This window comes from Polypterus senegalus, chromosome 9 (assembly GCF_016835505.1).
Source record: "Polypterus senegalus isolate Bchr_013 chromosome 9, ASM1683550v1, whole genome shotgun sequence".
Lineage (NCBI taxonomy): Eukaryota > Metazoa > Chordata > Cladistia > Polypteriformes > Polypteridae > Polypterus > Polypterus senegalus.
In genome coordinates this window covers 101,220,578-101,239,009 of record NC_053162.1, presented here as the reverse complement: position 1 = coordinate 101,239,009, position 18,432 = coordinate 101,220,578, and the positions used below count along the sequence as shown (strand labels likewise).

Sequence of the window (18,432 nt, the reverse complement as noted above, 5' to 3'; positions counted from 1 at the left end):
ACTATGGAAGATTACAAAACTGAAATACTGAAAATATTTCATTGTGCAAAATATGTTTACTTCTGTGCTGTGGTGTGAATTGTATAGATATTGAATTGTATCATGATAAACCAGCAGCACTGGACAAAAGTTAGGAATCAATCCTGAACATGCGGCCAACATATCACGGAGTATCATATCAATGGTAATTTACTTATAGACCACATTTCAACATTCATCAGTAATGCTGTAGCTAAAGTGCTTTACAATAAAATATACAATAAAACATAAATAAAATAAATCTAATAAAATACAGTAAAGCACAGTACAAACTAGCATTAAATTGACAAAAACAAATGGATTTACCGTGGCTAAAAGACGAAGCTGGAAAAATCATCTCTGGATCACAGAATTTATCTGTTTCTCAAAAGAGATTCCGAACATGAGGTTTGCAAAAGTCTGTGCTAGTGTTTAAATCTGGCAGTGCCATGCTGACAGTGTACATTCCCAAAATTAAGAAGGATTTAGTTTGAGTCTGTAACACCCCGTGTAAATTTTTACAACTGTAAAAGATATCGCTGAAGGGATATAAGCAGACATACAAAAGCAAATGAATTGTGTCTTCTCGGTGTCTTGTTATCAGTTGAATTTTTTGTTATTCAGTTTTATTTTTGAACAATATTTTTGTAATTTAAGCTGATATTTAATAACATTATTGAAACTATGTATCAATCATGCTGTTGGCAGTTGGGGTGCTTAACATTTAAAATCAAGCCAAAAAATTAAAAACATGCGAATTCCTGACAATATCCTCTGTCAATCTATTTTTCAAATCTTAAGAGTTTATTTTTCTGGGAATTTTTTAGTAACTCTTTCAATTATTCAAGTAAGTCAGCGCTTGAACTGTGCTAAGAATAGAAACAGAGGAGAAACTGCAACCTTAAATTGTGTTCTGTGCATGTTTACTACAATATTTGCATTATATATTGCCCATCTGCACTGCTTAGTGTATGACTATACCCTGTAATGCACTAATACAATGTCTTCCAAGGCTGCTGGGATAATCACTGACTCATGTTACCCTGAACAGGATGCAGTACATATAAGTTACACCATAGCACTTGTAAAATGTAAAATGACATAGTTTCAAACCCGCGTATGGTGCATTGGTATGGTTACATGTTAATGTAGGTATTCTTCAAAGCAGTTAAATTCAATTTTATTGTCCCAAGAGGGAAATTTGGTTTGTTATCAGGTTTTACAGAGAGACCATGACATGTTAAAAACTGATGGTTGATGCAAATGCTAACTGTTCATCCTATGATTTAAGGCTATGGATGTTTATAAAACTGATTTTAACTGGTGGCCTTTTACCCTTGGATCCTTGAATCTGTGACCTGGTGGCAACAATTGAAATTGAGCATGTAGTGGGTGAGTCATGTCTGACAAAATATATTCTTCTTTTTATAATAAGTAATTGTTGAACAGGTCTGTGAGATTGGACTCTTGAGACCTTGTTATTTTTTGGTCTAATTAACAATTTGACTAATTCTTTTTTTGTTGCTAACTTTTAAGATTTCCAAACCAGTCCAGCAAAACATAAGTAAAGACAGACTCAATGCAAGACTTACAAAAAAAAAAATGTGCCATGATTTTAGGACTCAGTTTAAAAAGATTCAGCTTCCATAAACAGTAGAGGTGTTACTGTTCTTTTTTGCAAATGGCTTCTCTGTTTTCCTTAAAGTTCAATCTGTGATTGTCCCCAGATATTTATTACTGTCAACAATCTTCACTGCGTGGTCTTTGATATTTGTGTCTTGTGAGTCAATGGTGTTTCTTCTGAAATCAATTATAAGTTACTTTGTTTTTGGGTTCACATTTAGGTGTAGAAAAGACTAGCTGCACTAGTTGACAAAATAATTCACCACTTGACTATGAGTAGATTTATTCTCTTTCAGTAGGCTAACAAACACTGAAGTCAAAAGTCAATTTTAAGATGAACCTGTTTTTAATATACTGTGACAACCATTACTGTAGAGGATATGCAAAAGTGATGAAAGAACACATTCCTGAGGGGGACCCTGTGGATGGGGACAGTATTTCAGACAGGCAAACATTGATTTTCATTCTTTGAATCCTGTCTCTTAAATAGACAATCAGTCATGCTATCAAATTGAAGTTCAAATTAACATTTTTTTTTTTTATAAATCTCTTTGCGAAAAGGTGTGCTGGAGGTGTTAAAAACTAAAGAGAAGCCCAGAAACAGAAGCCTTGTGTGAGACTTGATGCAGTCCAAATGCTGATTTAAAAGAAGTAAATTGACAGTGGCATACTCTGTGCCTCCATTAGACTGTATTCAGAATGAAATTGATCTAATAAACCCTATGTCTGCCCTGTGAGCATCCTCTTTATAACTTTTTCAAGTTATTTCATAATCAATGATGTCAGAGTCACTGGTCTGAAGTCATTTAAAACTGCTAATGACAACCTAAAAAATAGAGTTAAACCAACTTTTATATTGATAAAGTACTACTGCCATTTATTTTGTGTAGGTCTATGATTAATTGATATTTTAATCAAAGAAGATGTATATTAAAATACATGTATACACAAAGGATAGCCTAAGCACTATACTGGTGCTGTGGCATGGTTACATACAGTAATGCGTGTAAAGCAAGGGATTTTGGGTAATTTCTCATTTTAAGGCTTAGTTTTGTTGTTTTGAAATATTCTGTAACATTTCTGCTACAATGTTTTGAGCTCCCAGTCCTCTGAGGTTGTGAAAAATCAATCACGACGCAATGAGATAAAAGTTCACTGCTAGATATTAATCATGTCATAGTTCACAGACTCAATAAACATGATCTTTCTGTTTTCTTTGTGTAATGATCTGTTGTGTAAATACCTTGGTTTTTAATGTTTGTGACTCTTGTTTAGTGTTTTTGCTTTGGTTGCTGTGTCCTTGATTTCTTGGTATTTGACCCGTTATTGTATTTGAACCACGTCTTTTCTCTTGGTTATTTCATGCACATTTCTGCAAAGAACATCAGTGGGATACACAAAGGGAACAACTAAAAATACCAATAAGCAGAAAGGAAATGAAAATCCACCTTCCCCTCTTGACAGCCTGTAAATGTGTTAACACCTGTCTGCCTGTTGGATTACTTTGTCCACAAAAAAAGATCATAATAACAAGCAGATAAGCTCAACCATACCTGTTACCCACAAGCATCCTGAGGGAGCATTACATATGTCTGCCTAGGCTGAAATTCTGTCACACTCTTGGTAATACCTGCTCATTCTCTTTACCCTAATCTGTGACGTCCCTGGCAACCTCTTTTCAATCCTTATAATGGGTAAAGTATAAAGCATATTTTTTGTTTTTTCTCTTCCTTATTATGCTACAACTACTATATATATATATATACTAATAAAAGGCAAAGCCCTCACTCACTCACTCACTCATCACTAATTCTCCAACTTCCCGTGTAGGTAGAAGGCTGAAATTTGGCAGGCTTATTCCTTACAGCTTACTTACAAAAGTTGGGCAGGTTTCATTTCGAAATTCTACGCATAAGGGTCATAACTGGAAGCTATTTTTCCCCATATAATGTAATGTAGTCTTGAGTTGGAGATGGCCGTGGGGGGCGGAGTTTCGTGTGACATCATCACGCCTCCTACGTAAGTACGTAGAGAACAAGGAAAAACTCCAAACAGCGATTAGCACAAAACGCCATTTCACAATTGAGAAGGCAGAAAAACATTATGAAGCAAATGATGCATACAAGCATATTCATAAGTACAGCTACTGCGGAAACAAAGCACGGCGTGAACCGTAAGTTTATATTAAATTAAGTTCATAGACAGGCTGCCACTAGCATTTTTAATTTAGTGCCTGCCCATATAAGGCCGTCCATCAGTGGCAATCCAATACAAACACTGCCGGTAAATGTTCACAGGTGAAGGACTGTGCTTATGCAGAGGAAGATGAGATGGTCAGGGTGGTGTTTGGCACAAACTCATTGAAACTGCGAGAGAAACTTTTAAGTGCCGGGTCTTAGCTGACATTACACGAGATGGCACCAGCACAGCTGGGAACCTTCGATGCAAGAACACCAAGCGGCTCCGTGAACTGGCGCAATGCGCAGACAAAAGCAACAGTTCCAAAGAGTGCTGAACAAAAACCGAATTACACAATTGAGAAGGCAGCAAAAAATATGAAGCGTCTTATACATACAATCATATTCATAAGTGCAGCTACTGCGGAAACAAAGCACACGGTGGAAAAAGTGAATGTCCTGCTAAAGGAAGACAGTGAAAAAAAAACGTGCATGCAGTTTGTCACATCTCAGATAAAGAGGAAGACGAGCTGTTTATTGATGCAGTAAGGAACTAATCGATGAATGAAACCTCTTATCTTTACAACGATTGACAAACACGGAATGTAACTTGAACACATCCTACAAATACAAGCCTGATTGAAAGAAATAATGATAATCAAATCCTTGATGACAGCAACATTCAATAACACTCACAAAACAATTACTGTATATTGACAATCATGTTACGTTATTTTTAAAATGTTCCCTTTTCTTTTCATAACTTCTACTTCTCCACTGCGTACACGGTATATATATATATATATATATATATATATATATATATATATATATATATATATATATGTATATATATATACCCGATCTACAATACATACTTTAGCATAGACAAGCCACACGCTGTGGCTAATTGTAGAGTCTTCACCTCTAACGCCGACATTCGAGGTTGATTCGAGAGGGTGTACTGACTATGTCTGCGCTACCCGATTCATTTTACCTTCTCATCTCCTTGGTTTGGGACGTATGAAAAAATATTAGGTTAACGCAGAATCATGTTACGTTATTTTTAAAATTTTCCCTTTCTTAGCACAAGCACAGCTGAGAAGCTTGATGCATGTACTCCATAACGCGTTAAAAATAACGCATTTAATCACACTTTCAATTCCAAGCAAACGGGAACTTTTGTCAATGCATGATTTCCTGGTACATCCATTACACTGATGCACACATCACAGCTACAAAAATGTTAGAGTCGGAATAAAGCGCTTCCTACGACTGATCATTTCGACTACCCGAGGGAAGCCTTGATAAAAGCATGGTTTTGTGCACACTGAAAAGCAAGCAAAATTAGATGCATTACAGAAAGCGGACTTTGTGGCTCTTACTGGGGATCATTGGACTTCCGTGACCGTTAGTAATTCTAAATACATCTAATTACAAAATGTTCAATGATCACACTGTTTTAGAATAATGTACAAAATAATTTTGGCTAATGTTACTCAGAGTTTAAAGAGTAAGCTGGTCAAATTACCTTTTATGTTTCTGACTTATTTTTTTAAGAAGAAAACTGCACTTTATGGTGAAATTTTGGTTATTATTATTTTAAAGACAATACTATTCTGAAAATGTACTTAAAGTACTTAAACTACCACTTTATTTTTAAGTCTGCCCAATTTTAACCAGGGATGATATTTTTGTTTCTGTTTTGAATTCAAATGCAGTTTAAAAGCTTTTTTTTCAGAAATTAAAACAGCTTCAGTTTACAATATTCATGTCCATGTCTATTATTTGATTCTGTAAGCCCACTAAAACCGTTTTAAATTAAAAAAAAAACATTTGCGATTTGGGGCAAATTTACGTGTCGATTACATACGATTAATCAAGATTAATTCTTACACAGCCTCTAATTAATTGGATTAATTTTTTTAATCGAGTCCCACCCCTAATATATATATATATATATATGTAGATATATATATGTAGATTTGTGTATATACAGTATATATGTAGATATGTATATGTTGTATATACAGTATGTATATATGTGTGTGTGTATATATACAGAATGTGTATATATGTATATGTATATATATGTATGTGTGTATATATATATATATATATATATATATATATATATATATATGCCAGCAACACTCATGACAATGACAAAACAATTACATTGTCAATCATGTTACGTTATTATTAAAATGTTTCCTTTTCTTTTTACTTCTGCCAATCGCAGGTATTTTGCTATATATATATATATATATATATATAATATAAATAGATAGATATGACAACAACACTCATATCAATGACAAAACAATTACATTAACAATCATCTTACGTTATTTTTAAAATGTTTGCTTTTCTTTTTCATAACTTCTTTAACACACTACTTCTCCGCTGCGAAGCGCGGGTATTCTGCTAGTATATAGAAATACTGTCTGAATATTTTTATTAATAAAAAAGTAAACATTTTTAGACTGAACGAAAATATGTAAAAAATTAATTGTTAAGGATCTCTGTATACCACGTTGTCAGTTCGCCCTCTGGTTGTAATATGACTAAGCTGTGTGCTGAGCTCACTCTTGAGCATGCAACATACAGTTGGCCATGTGAAAAGCAATCCCGCCTCAAATTAATGCCAACCTTTTGTAGTGTTTGTCCCTGAGACTTATTAATTGTCATTGCAAGCAGAGCCTTACTGGAAATTGAACGTGTTTGAATTGAAATGGGAGATTAGATGGTATAACGGGGATGCGAGGAATAAAAACTGTGTCACCTGAGGCACTGCCAGTAAATATAGTTGCTTCAATTAGGTTGTTTTGTAGAGATGTGACCTGAAGTCTTGTGCCGCTACAAAGTTTCGTGGTTGTAAGTTTCTGCTTCCTTGGCGAAGGTCGTAAACAAAAGAAGACACCGCAGTGAACACAGAAGAGAACCCGTGGATTAAATAAAACCTACACAATAACTGTAACAATCGTAACAAATGAACAATAAAATAGAAGAGAACCCGTGAATTAAATAAAAAGGTTGCTTCATTGGTGAAGCAAGGGAAAAGCACTTTCTTATATGTCGTTCGTTTTTAAAACAGTGCAGAAGCTGTGAGAAAGCTGCTTCCTTGGCTCAGAAGCTCAAAACGAAAGAAGACACCGCAGTGAACACAGAAGAGAACCCGTGGATTAAATAAAACCTACACAATAATTATAAAAATCGTAATAAATGAACAATGAAACCGCGGAGAACCCGTGGATTAAATAAAAAGGCTGCTTCGTTGGCGAAGCAAGGAAAAAGGACTTTCTTATATATTGTTCGTTTATAAAACAGTGCAGAAGCTCTGAGAAAGCGGCTTCCTTCGCAAAGTAATAAACGACTGAAGAGACGGCAGTGATGCGGTAAGTGTTCGGCAAGGCAGCTGAAGCGCTGCATTATGGGATCTGTAGTTTATTGTGTTACCAGTGCTTCATATCCCCGGGCCATTAATAACAATAATACAGTATATAAAATGATCTTGCGGGCCGGGTATAATTACACGCCGGGAAAAGATATATTTTTTCGTACATCGAGCCCGCGTGCTATTGTGGTTTTGCTTGCATGCCTCAATAAGTCATCCTCCCCTCGCTCTTACTTTTTTACCATTTATCTAATGAATACACTGAGTATGGCTTTACCAAAACAATCGTTGATGGCGAATAAAGTATCCATTATTCGAGTATGTAGATCGGGGTTTATATATACATATATATATACCGTATCGCAGCAGAGACGTAGTGTGTTAAAGAAGCTATGAAAAAGAAAAGGGAACATTTTAAAAATAACGTAACATGACTGTCAATATACAGTAATTGTTTTGTGAGTTTTACTGAGTTTTGCTGTCATGAAGGATTTGATTATCATTATTTCTTTCAATCAGGTTCGTATTTGTAGGATGTGTTGTGTTCAAGTTACATTCCGTGTTTGTCAATCGTTGTAAAGATGACAGGTTTCATTCATCGATTCGTTTCTTACTGCATCAATAAACCGCTCGTCGTCTTCTTTATCTGAGACCCGACACACTGCATGCATGGGTTTTTTTTTTACACTGTCTTCTTTTAGCGGGACATTGACTTTTTCCACTGTGTGCTTTGTTTCCGCAGTAGCTGGATTTATGAATATGCTTGTATGTATCAGACGCTTCATATTTTTTGCTGCCTTTTCAATTGTGTAATTCAGTTTTTGTTCAGCGCTATTTGGAACTGTTGCTTTTTGGCTGTGCACTGCGTCAGTTCACGTGAGCCGCTTGGTGTACATGCATCAAAGGTTCCCAGCTGTGCTGGTGCCATCTCGTGCTATCTCCATAGCTGTATTTAATGTTACCTTAATCCTGGCACTTAAAACGTTCTCTCGCAGTTTCGCTGAGTTTGTGCCAACCACCACCCTGACCATCTCATCTTCATAAGCACAGTCCTTCACCCGTGAATATTTAGTGGGAGTTTGCTATTGGATTGCCGCTGACGGACGGCCTTATATGGGCAGGCACTAAATTACAAACGCCAGCGGCAGCCTGTCTATGAACTTAATTTAAAGTGTAGGTTTACATCGTGCTTTGTTTCCGAAGTAGCAGAACTCATGAATATGGTTGTATATGTCACTGGCTCGCTTCTTATTGTTTCGCTGCCTTCTCAATTATATAATGCATGTTTTCTTCAGCGCTTTTTGGAGGTCTTCCTGGTTTTCTATGTACTGCGTGATTACGTGGGAGGCGTGATGATGTCACACGAAACTCCGCCCCCACGGCGCTCAAGCTCATCTCCATTACAGTAAATGGAGAAAAACAGCTTCCAGTTATGACCATTACGCGTAGAATTTCGAAATGAAACCTGCCCAACTTTTGTAAGGAAGCTTTAAGGAATGAACCTGCCAAATTTCAGCCTTCCACCCACACGGGAAGTTGGAGAATTAGTGATGAGTGAGTGAGTGAGGGCTTTGCCTTTTATTAGTATATATATATATATATATATATATAAATGCTGGTTCATAAATTACACTAAAATTGTTACCTGTGATTTTCTATTTTCCTCATAAACTTTAAGAAAGCTGTCTCCTTTACTATACCTCCATTAATTAGATAGATAGTGAGATAGTGATACCATCTGTAATGTTTATCTTACAGGCATGCACTGTTTCTCATCACTTTCACCCAGTTCTTTTTGATAATCTACTATATGTCTAAGAAGTTTAAGTGAGATATCAAAAATGACAGGATTAGGTATTTTCCAGGGTGTCCACATCTGCATGCATGTTATCAATTTACTTTGATGATCCTCGTTATTAGACATTTTTAAATGAAAGACTTGTGGTATATATTCTGCAAATAACAGTGCTGCAAAAGTCTGTGGCTTGTCATCTAGAACTTGGTTGGAAAAACATTATTGTATTTTCATCTTGCAGTCTGATTTTCATTAGATCTTCAAGAGTTCAAATAGTCTTTCTTGAAATATTATACTGTTAGAGGTGTTGTACTTCATAAACAAGGAATTGCAAGTTTTATATTAGAAATATGTATTGAATATATCAAATATGTAAAATTCTGGTAATCTATAGTTTTGGCCCTGACACTACCAAAATTATAGTAAGGTGTTATTTTCATAAAATAATGTTATAATTTAGTACATTTATTAATGTTGTGCTATTGTCGAACACAATTTGTTTCTCTGTGACAAAAACAAATACCTAAACCTTTCCTGGCAAAAAATGTAAGTTGTTTGCTGTTTTTACTTTTTAGCTCTAAGGCAGTTTAACACTAGAATTCCTGAAGCCTACAAAAAAACTCGTAATCCTGGCTCACCTTTAATTCTTAAATACTGAATAATAAAATAATAAAAAAAACAAGCACTAACTTTTACAATAGCCCAAATTAGCACCGGGTGGTATAGACTCAAATGTAATGTGTATAGTTATTATATTGTAGAAACAGTAATAACATCAGTTCACTACACAAAACACGGAGAACTCGGTTTAGAATTCGGGACCTTTGGGTAATAAGGCAGCAGTTCTTGCCTCTACACCATTCAAGAATACATGCAAACTCCCTGTCAATTGATATTCGAGCTTGAGTTTTTAACCCATTGATAGCCACATGTAAATTAAATGCTTTTCTCTTTTTTTTTTTTACTTTGTTTATATTCTTGAATTAAAGCACACGTGTTTATTTGATATTTGGACTAAAGTCTTCACATATTATACACTTCTTGTCATCATTAATATAACATGGAAAATGTTTCTGCTTTTGATATGTGTGTTCAGCAATCTTGCATTTTTCGCATTTCCTTTTGTACTACACTTACCCAGATCTTTGTAGACACGGAACACACATGAAATGCATGTATTCCAAATAACGATACAGTAATCCCTTGCTATATCGCGCTTTGACTTTCACGGTTTCACTCTATCGCGGATTTTAAATGTAAGCACATCTAAATATATATCACAGATTTTTCGCTGGTTCGCAGATTTCTGCAGACAGTGAGTCTTTTAATTTATGCTACACGCTTCCTCAGTTTGTTTGCCCTGTTGATTTCATACAAGGGACGCTATTGGCGGATGGCTTAGAAGCTACCCAATCAGAGCATGTATTACATATTAACTAAAACTCCTCAATGCTATAAGATATGCATCCCGCGCGGAGCTTGATTGTTTGCTTGTCTCTGCCTCTCTCTCACCCTCTCTGACATTCTCTGCGCCTGACGGAGGGGCTGTTTGCTTAAAAGATACTGACGCTGCTCTAAAAAAATGCCGCTTTATTGCGGTGCTCGGCATATTTAAAAGCACACGTATTGATTTTTTGATTGTTGCTTTAATCTCGCTCTCTCTCTCCGACGTTCTCTGCGCCTGACGGAGGAGATGTGAGCAGAGGGGCTGTTTGCACAGAGGATGTTTGCTTAGAAGATACTAACGCTCCTCTAAAAATGCCGCGGCAAACTTAAAAGTGCAAGTATTGATTTTTTGATTGTTTGCTTTTCTTTGCGAGCTCTCCCTCTCTCCCTCTGAAATTCTCTGCTCCTGAAGAGAAGAAGATCTATTTGCATTCTTTTAATTGTGAGAAAGAACTGTCATCTCTGTCTTGTCATGGAGGACAGTTTAAACTTTTGACTAAAGGGTGTTATTTCATGTCTAGAGGGCTCTAATAATGTTAACAGTGTGAGAGAGTTTATAAGGGCTTAAAATATATAAAAATAACTACACAAACATATGGTTTCTACTTCGCGGATTTTCGTCTATCGCGGGGGGTTCTGGAACGCAACCCCCCCGATCGAGGAGGGATTACTGTATATTGTATTATTTACCTTATACAACTCCAGGCACCCCACATGCAGATAAGGAGCCTGGGCTTGAGCTGGGAGACCTTTTTGCCCTCAAGCTGAGCTCCGTCAAGGAGGGGGATGGGACAGCAGGCTGCTTGCTGCTTGTGCTGATCAACGCATTTACAAAACAAAAGATGCTGATGGTAGAGTTGTGAAGGAATTTAAGGTGGTCCAGGATTATGAGTTTTTTCTTAGGCTTCAGGAATTCTACTGTTAACTATGCATTGAAAAAATCAAGAAGATAGTTTGCTAAATTAGTAAATATGTATGTGTTTTCATAATGAAATAACTCCTTTTAATAAAAAGACAAATACACTGAAAGACTGGAGGATTTCTAACAGTATACAGCGTATATTTTATTCCTTGAAAAATAAAATATACTGTAGGTTAACAAAAATTGTTTAAAATCAAAATGATAGCAGCCATGAGAAGCAAAATATCTAATTAAGTGGTATTTTTGTGAATCAAAGACAAATGTTTTGTATTAGACAGACAGATGGAATGATTTAAAAATGTTTGTTTAGTTTAGAAGTAATACACATATAAATATATTTACTATCCATAGATACAGTAAATGAGTTAGTCTCTAATTTTTATAGTGCTCTAAATTGACAAATGCCTTGCCTCCAAGTTTATCATGAATAAAAATAATGTCCAAAATGGCTGCTTAATGATTTACCAGACATATGGAATGGCATCAATATGTGCTGTGCTTGGTTTTACTATATTAGCCACATAATTTATTTGCCCATGTCACATTTTTAAAGCTAGTGCACATACTATAAAATATGAAAACACCCTTTAAAAAGTAAGTAGCCTAATTGTGAATAATATTTTGTTTTTCTGGTCTTGCTACAAAATGAAATTGATATAATATCCAAAATTATGCTCTGTTTTTTTAAAAGCACAAATTATGCTCTTCACTTGATTTCTTAAAATAAAAGACAGGCACAAATTGAACAAATACGTGGGTTTCCTGTTCAGGTTTAATGTAACTTTGCACTTATGTATGTAATGGTTGACTGCTCATTGAAGACTTTCTGTACTGGTACGTCAAAGCTCATCAAACTATGGATTCCACTTTAGTTATTTAGGCAACGTCTGCAGTAATACTTGGCTTTGGGTAAAGGAAGCCTGAGGGCAATGCAAAGGTCATAATATTAATGGTAAACATTGAAGTTACTAGATGCTGTATTATGACCAAAACATAGCAGAAATAACATTACTAAGAAATTGTATGCTTTTTGAATTATTAGTGTTGACAAACCATTAAATTACATAGAAAAACCTTTTTGATAGTTTAACTAGTTGCAGATGGAATAGGCTATACTGATGAGCTTCAGTTGCGATGGAAAACATCTGCAGCAGATAATGTTTTTAAAAAGTTATATGGAGGAACTATAACAAATAATGAAATGATTTATACTGTTTCACTTTCTTTAGAAATTAGCTCTATCAGAATAGGCCTTAAACAGGCCAATCTAATGTTTGGTGAAGCCAAGAGTTTATGATTGTTCATGCTGGTTAAAGTTTGAAAACTATAGAAAGTGGCTTGGACTTTTAGACTGAGCCAAACCATACTGCATACACAGATTGTACTCTTTGTGGTGATGCCAACTTCAATAGCTGTGTTCATAGTTTTTTTTTATTTTATTTTATTTTAAAGATCTCTTAAGGTAGATTCTCTGTTTGTTAAGATGTATTTAAGAACCTTTTCTCTGTTTATTGTTCATTTCTTTTGCTAACACTATAAATCCTGGTATTTCTATCTGATCTGTTTATCTCTATTACAAGATTCATTGTTATTACCAGGTTACTTCTACTTCTACTTCTACTACTACTACTACTACTACTACACACATTATTAAATATACTTTTCATCAGTGTAATTCGTTTTCATTGCTTGTTTTTCTGCAGCTAACTTTGTTCATTGTGGCAATTATGCTCAAGCAATGAGCAATTTATCTCTTTTTTGATATTCTCATTCAACACTAACATTTAGCTGCCTAATATGTGTGAGGCAGAATTAGATGTTAATGTGATATATATATAATTAAATCAGTCTGTCCTATTAAAGATCATAACTGATAAACAGTGTTTTAATGTTTGTGTTATCTTTTAAGGTACTTGTTTCTTTCAGCTATAAATGATATATTCCATATAGTAAGTTTTTTATTAAAGATAACTAATATAATCTTGTTAACATGTAGAGCACACTCAGAAAAACATTGTGTTAGAATATCTAACTTATAGAAGTGTGTACATGCTTTTGAAACTTATTTCTTTCTCTCTGAATCTGCTTTTCTTAATCTTAAAAGAGCCAACTGCAGTTTCACTAATCTTGTTATACCTGATGAGATACCTGGACAGATGTAAGGATTCTCCTTCAGTTGCTCAGATACATTTCTTTATTGATATCCTAAAGCACAATTTAAATGACCTACACTATAGTGTGGCTTATTTAAAACTTAGTAACCAAGCTAATGTTATTGTCTATCTTCCTTGTGTTTCCAAGTGAAGATCCTTATTTAGTGATTGTTAAACAAGTGAAAGTACAGTAATATTTTAGTGCCTGATTCTTTATTATGTTTTTAGGTTGTTAAAGTGGAAACTATAAACCAAATGAGATAAAAAACTCTTGTTCATGTATTGCTGTGTAAAACTTTTTCTATACAGTACAGGTTTAAGTATAAGTACTTACTGTATACAGATATGTCCATAAGTGTTTGGACAGTGATACAATTTTCATAGTTTTGGCTCTGTGTTACACCACAATAAATCTGAAATGAATGAATCAAAATGTGATTGAAGTGTACAACATTGTATGAGCCATTTTGAAAAGACATCCAATTTTATACATGGTCCCCCCATTTTCAGGTGCTCAAAAGTATTTGGACAAACTAACAATCATGAATATAATGATAATTTTCAATACTTAGTTGAAAGTCCTTTCTAGTCAATTACTAAATGAAGTCTGAAACCCATGGCCATCTCTTGAAAAAGAACTTAGTGTACTTTCAAAGTATTTTTTGGCTGATTATCCGTCTGTATCTTGAGGCATCGTCCTATCAGTTTTGCAGCATTTGTCTGCATCTGAGCAGATACTATAGAACTATACACTTCAGAAATCATCTTGTTACTTCAGTTATGTTATCAATAAACACTAGTGACCCACTTTCTTTGGCAGTCATGCATGCCCATGCCATAACACTGCCTCCACCAGATTTTATGGATGATGTTGTATGCTACAGATCATGAGCTGTTCTTTCTCTTCTTCATACTCTTCTCTGTCATTCTCATACATATTGATCTTTTTTAATTTGTAATTTATGAAGAAAACTTCATAAAACTGGACTTTTTTATGTTGTCTGGCAAAGTGTAATCTGTTCTTCCTTAAGCTTGATAGCTTACCAGTGGTTTACACCTTGTCGTGAACCCTCTGTATTTACTTTCTTGAAGTCTTCTCTTGATTGTAGACGTCGGCAATGATGGGCCTAACTCCCAGAGAGTGATCTTGGTTTTGCCTATTGTTTTGAAAGAGGTTATACTTCTCCATGGAAAAACTTCAGTGATCATCCAACACAGTTGTCTTCCATGATTGGCAACTTCCAGCTATAGACACTTCAGTACATGAGTAATGGTAATGAGATTGCAGGCAGACTTCTTATTTTAGGTATACATACCGTCAGCATGGCATTGCCAGATCTAAACACTACTGTGGAGAGTTGCTCGTGTACTGAAGTCTCTATAGCTGCAGGTGGATGCTGTCGTCACACTTTACGTAACGGATCTTTTCTTAAATAAGGAGTGGCATTGCACATGTACTTTGTCAGCATGCCTATGTAATAGGAAGATAAGTAAATAAGTATAGGTAAATAACATTCAATGTGACATTTATATAAGTAACATATACATGTTTTTCATATAAAGACCATCAAAAAATATAATCTCAAACGGAACTTTGCATTAGACCTTAGGCTCTGTGGGCCCTGCTGTTTTGTTGAAGGATGTGTGCGGCAGATTCTCTGGCAGAATGACACCCAACCTGTTGCTGCATCCAAATGATGCCATCTTTTGCTTTAACGCCTGGTGCAGCTGCACTGTTCTTATGTGTGAATGAACATTTCTTGCAGGAGGGTTTCTGTTCTCTTTCTCCAATGTAGAACCCTCATCCTCATTTGAGTTCACCTCTGTTATAGCACTTGTTTTTTTTGAAAACAGCAGTGTCAGATCGGGGGAGCGTGAACGTGACTGAAAGAATAAATCTGAATAAAAAAAAATGCTAATTTTACAAGTACCATAAATTTATGCTGACTGTTACAGACTCAAATCAAATGTATGTTTTTATTCTATTATAGTAACAAGTAGAGCAGCTCACTACTCAAAATGATAAAATTAGGAAGGGCCCAGAATCTAACCCGCAATCTCTTTCTTACGAGTCAGTAGTTCTTACCACTGCACCACCCAAGTGGCTATGTCAGCATTGTACCCTAACCCAATTTCTTTTTCTTCGGTTGTATTCTTGAATAAAAGCACACGTTTTGTGATACTTTTAGCTTTTGTAAACGTGTTTATTTGATATTTGGACTTCAGTCTTCACACATTATACACTTAATGTCAAAAATTTGGCATTAGTACTATAACATGAAAAAATTCTCTGTTTCAGCTATGTGTTCAACATTTCTTTCCTCTCATTTCCTGCCATCCTTCATTTACCCAGATCGTTGTATACATGGAACACATATGAAATGCATGTGTTCCAAATAACAATATATTATACAACTCCAGGCACTTCACACCCAGATAAACAGACTTGGGCTGGGAGAACTTTTTGTCCCACTTGAGCTGTGGCGGTGGGAGGATGAGATAGCAGGCTACTTGCTACTTGTGCTGATCAATACATTTGCAAAACAAGACGTTAACACTAGAATTACCAGAGCCTACGAAAAAACTCGTAATTCCGTCCCACCTTAAACTGCTTCTTAAATCCCTTCACACCTCTCCGCCAGCGCCCTTTGTCTTCTAAATGTGCTGATAAAGAGAAGCTTGGAGCAGCCGGCTATTCCATCCCCCCACCAATTTAGAACGTGCCAAACCTCTCTCAGCTCATGCCTTGATTGAGTATCTTAGAGTGAAGTGAAGTTTTAGAGTGGAAATAATAGATCGTTGTTTGAAACACACGCATTTCATGTCTGTTCCGTTTCTACAGTAATCTGTGTCAACACATTGTTAAAACAGAAACGTTTTTTTATATTCTAGTAGTAGATGACAAAATGTAGGCATAAACTATATAATGTATGAAGCCTGAAGTCCAAATAGTAAAGAAACATTTTCACAAGAATAACACAATTGCACTTTTATTCAAAAATATAACTGCAGAAACAAAAAGCCGCCTTAACATGCGACATTGACACCACTTCGTTGTAACTGCCTCTATGGTTCAATAGACTCAGCCCCCGCTTGGGAATCGAGGGGTCACGAGTTCGATCCTGCGCCCCTCCGTTTTGAGAAGTAAACTGCTCTTAGTCTTACTGTTTTAGAATAAAAGCATACATTTGATTTCAGTCTGTAACAGCCGGTGCAATTTATGATCCTTGTAAAGGTTAGCTTTTTTTTTATTCACTTTTCATTCTCTCAGTCGCGTTCAGAATCAATCCATACAACCCCATCTGACATGGCTGTTTTCACTAAAGACGCGCTATAGCTCTGCTGTGTACCACGATGCATACTAATGCCAAACACCCCCGACCCCCACCATCCCCGGGTTCTGACACACAAACGCTGGTGAAGCTGCCTTCTTCGTATCTCACCGTCACTTGATTTTCTTTTTATTCAGTTTTATTGAGTGTTCCTGCCAGTCCCCGAATGTTGATGTATGCTGTTCTTTTGTACTCCAGGACATGCAGAGGAAAGAATGGTAAAGACCAGTAACTTCGGCGCTATATGCAATCATCAGACACTCCCCATCTGCCTGTGTCGTTCAAACACAGGAACATATATTGGTGTAAAAGTATAACAAAAGTGCACTTTTATTCAAGTGCACTTTTTCCATCGCCTTTTCCTGTAAGAAGCAATGTACACACTTCTCTCTATGCTGTGGTTTCTATTAGGGCGCTGGCGGAGAGGTAAGAAGCGATTTAAGGTGGGACGGAATTACGATTTTTTTCATAGGCTCTGGTAATTCTAGTGTTAATGGAATGGTGCGAAGGAATTTAAGGTGGCCCGGGATTGCGACTTTTTTCGTAGGCTTCAGGGATTCTAGTGTTAACCACTAGACCACACTGCCTGCACACTCAAGAATTATATACAGATTTATTGTCAATAAGAAGAGGCATAGTGGCACAATGGGTAGCTCAGTTGTCTAATTTATCTCTGGTTCTAGGATAAGGTTTGCACCTTGTCATTTTTCCTGTGGAGTGTGTATGTTTTTATTTGTCTGCATGATGTTTTTGTCCGAATTCTTCTCAAACACATGGTTAGGTTAATTTGCATCTCCCTATTGCCCCACTGAAGGGTGTGTGTGTTTGTGAATGGACTGGTGCCTGTTAAAAGGTTGTTTTCTGCTTTGTGCTCTGTACAGCTGGAATACACTTCAGGAACTGTGATCCTGCATTGGCTATAGCAGGTTCGAGATTATTATTTTTTTTTTTTACTTATTACATGTCAAAAAATTGTATTCTGATCAACATGTTAATGCGTTGATTCACTCAGTGAGCAGTCTGTTTCTTTTCTGGAGCTGGGTAAAATTAGCAGTAGTCAGCATTTTGTTTGCAGTATGCGGTCATCCTTAAATATGTATACAATCTATCCATTTTTATCATCCTCCGATATTAATACAGTATATCCATTTCATAGTTACTCATAAGATATTCCAGCACTTATTCAGCAATTATGATTGTTTTCACCTTTTTTTTTTTTATGTGATATGATTTTTAAGAACTGCAAACTATATAGCAGTCATATTATTCTTGTGTGATTTTTGCAGTACTTCAGTGTTTGCCACAGTGGTTAACATTTTTTATGAACTAGTTATTTTTTAATTGTTTTTTTCCAAAACTATGTAACATATTTTTGTGTCCCTATGTGCTCATGAACTTTCATTCTTTTTTATGAGTGCTGAATGACTGTGTAATTATATTTTAAATGCTCTACTAAACTACTGTAGATGCATCTAGTACTTGCAGACTGTTAATTGTTTGGCATTATATTTTGGGGCATTGATTTATTTTACTTTATTATTCGTTGGAGGCAATAGAGTAAAATTTTTA

The 18,432-nt window shown here is 35.7% G+C and overlaps 1 protein-coding gene across 1 annotated transcript in view; it reads left to right on the top strand.

Moving 5' to 3' along the window:
• Positions 1-18,432, top strand: part of LOC120535585 — a 1,589,095-nt gene that overhangs the window by 451,705 nt on the left and 1,118,958 nt on the right. The gene's annotated exons all lie outside the window — the stretch shown is intronic.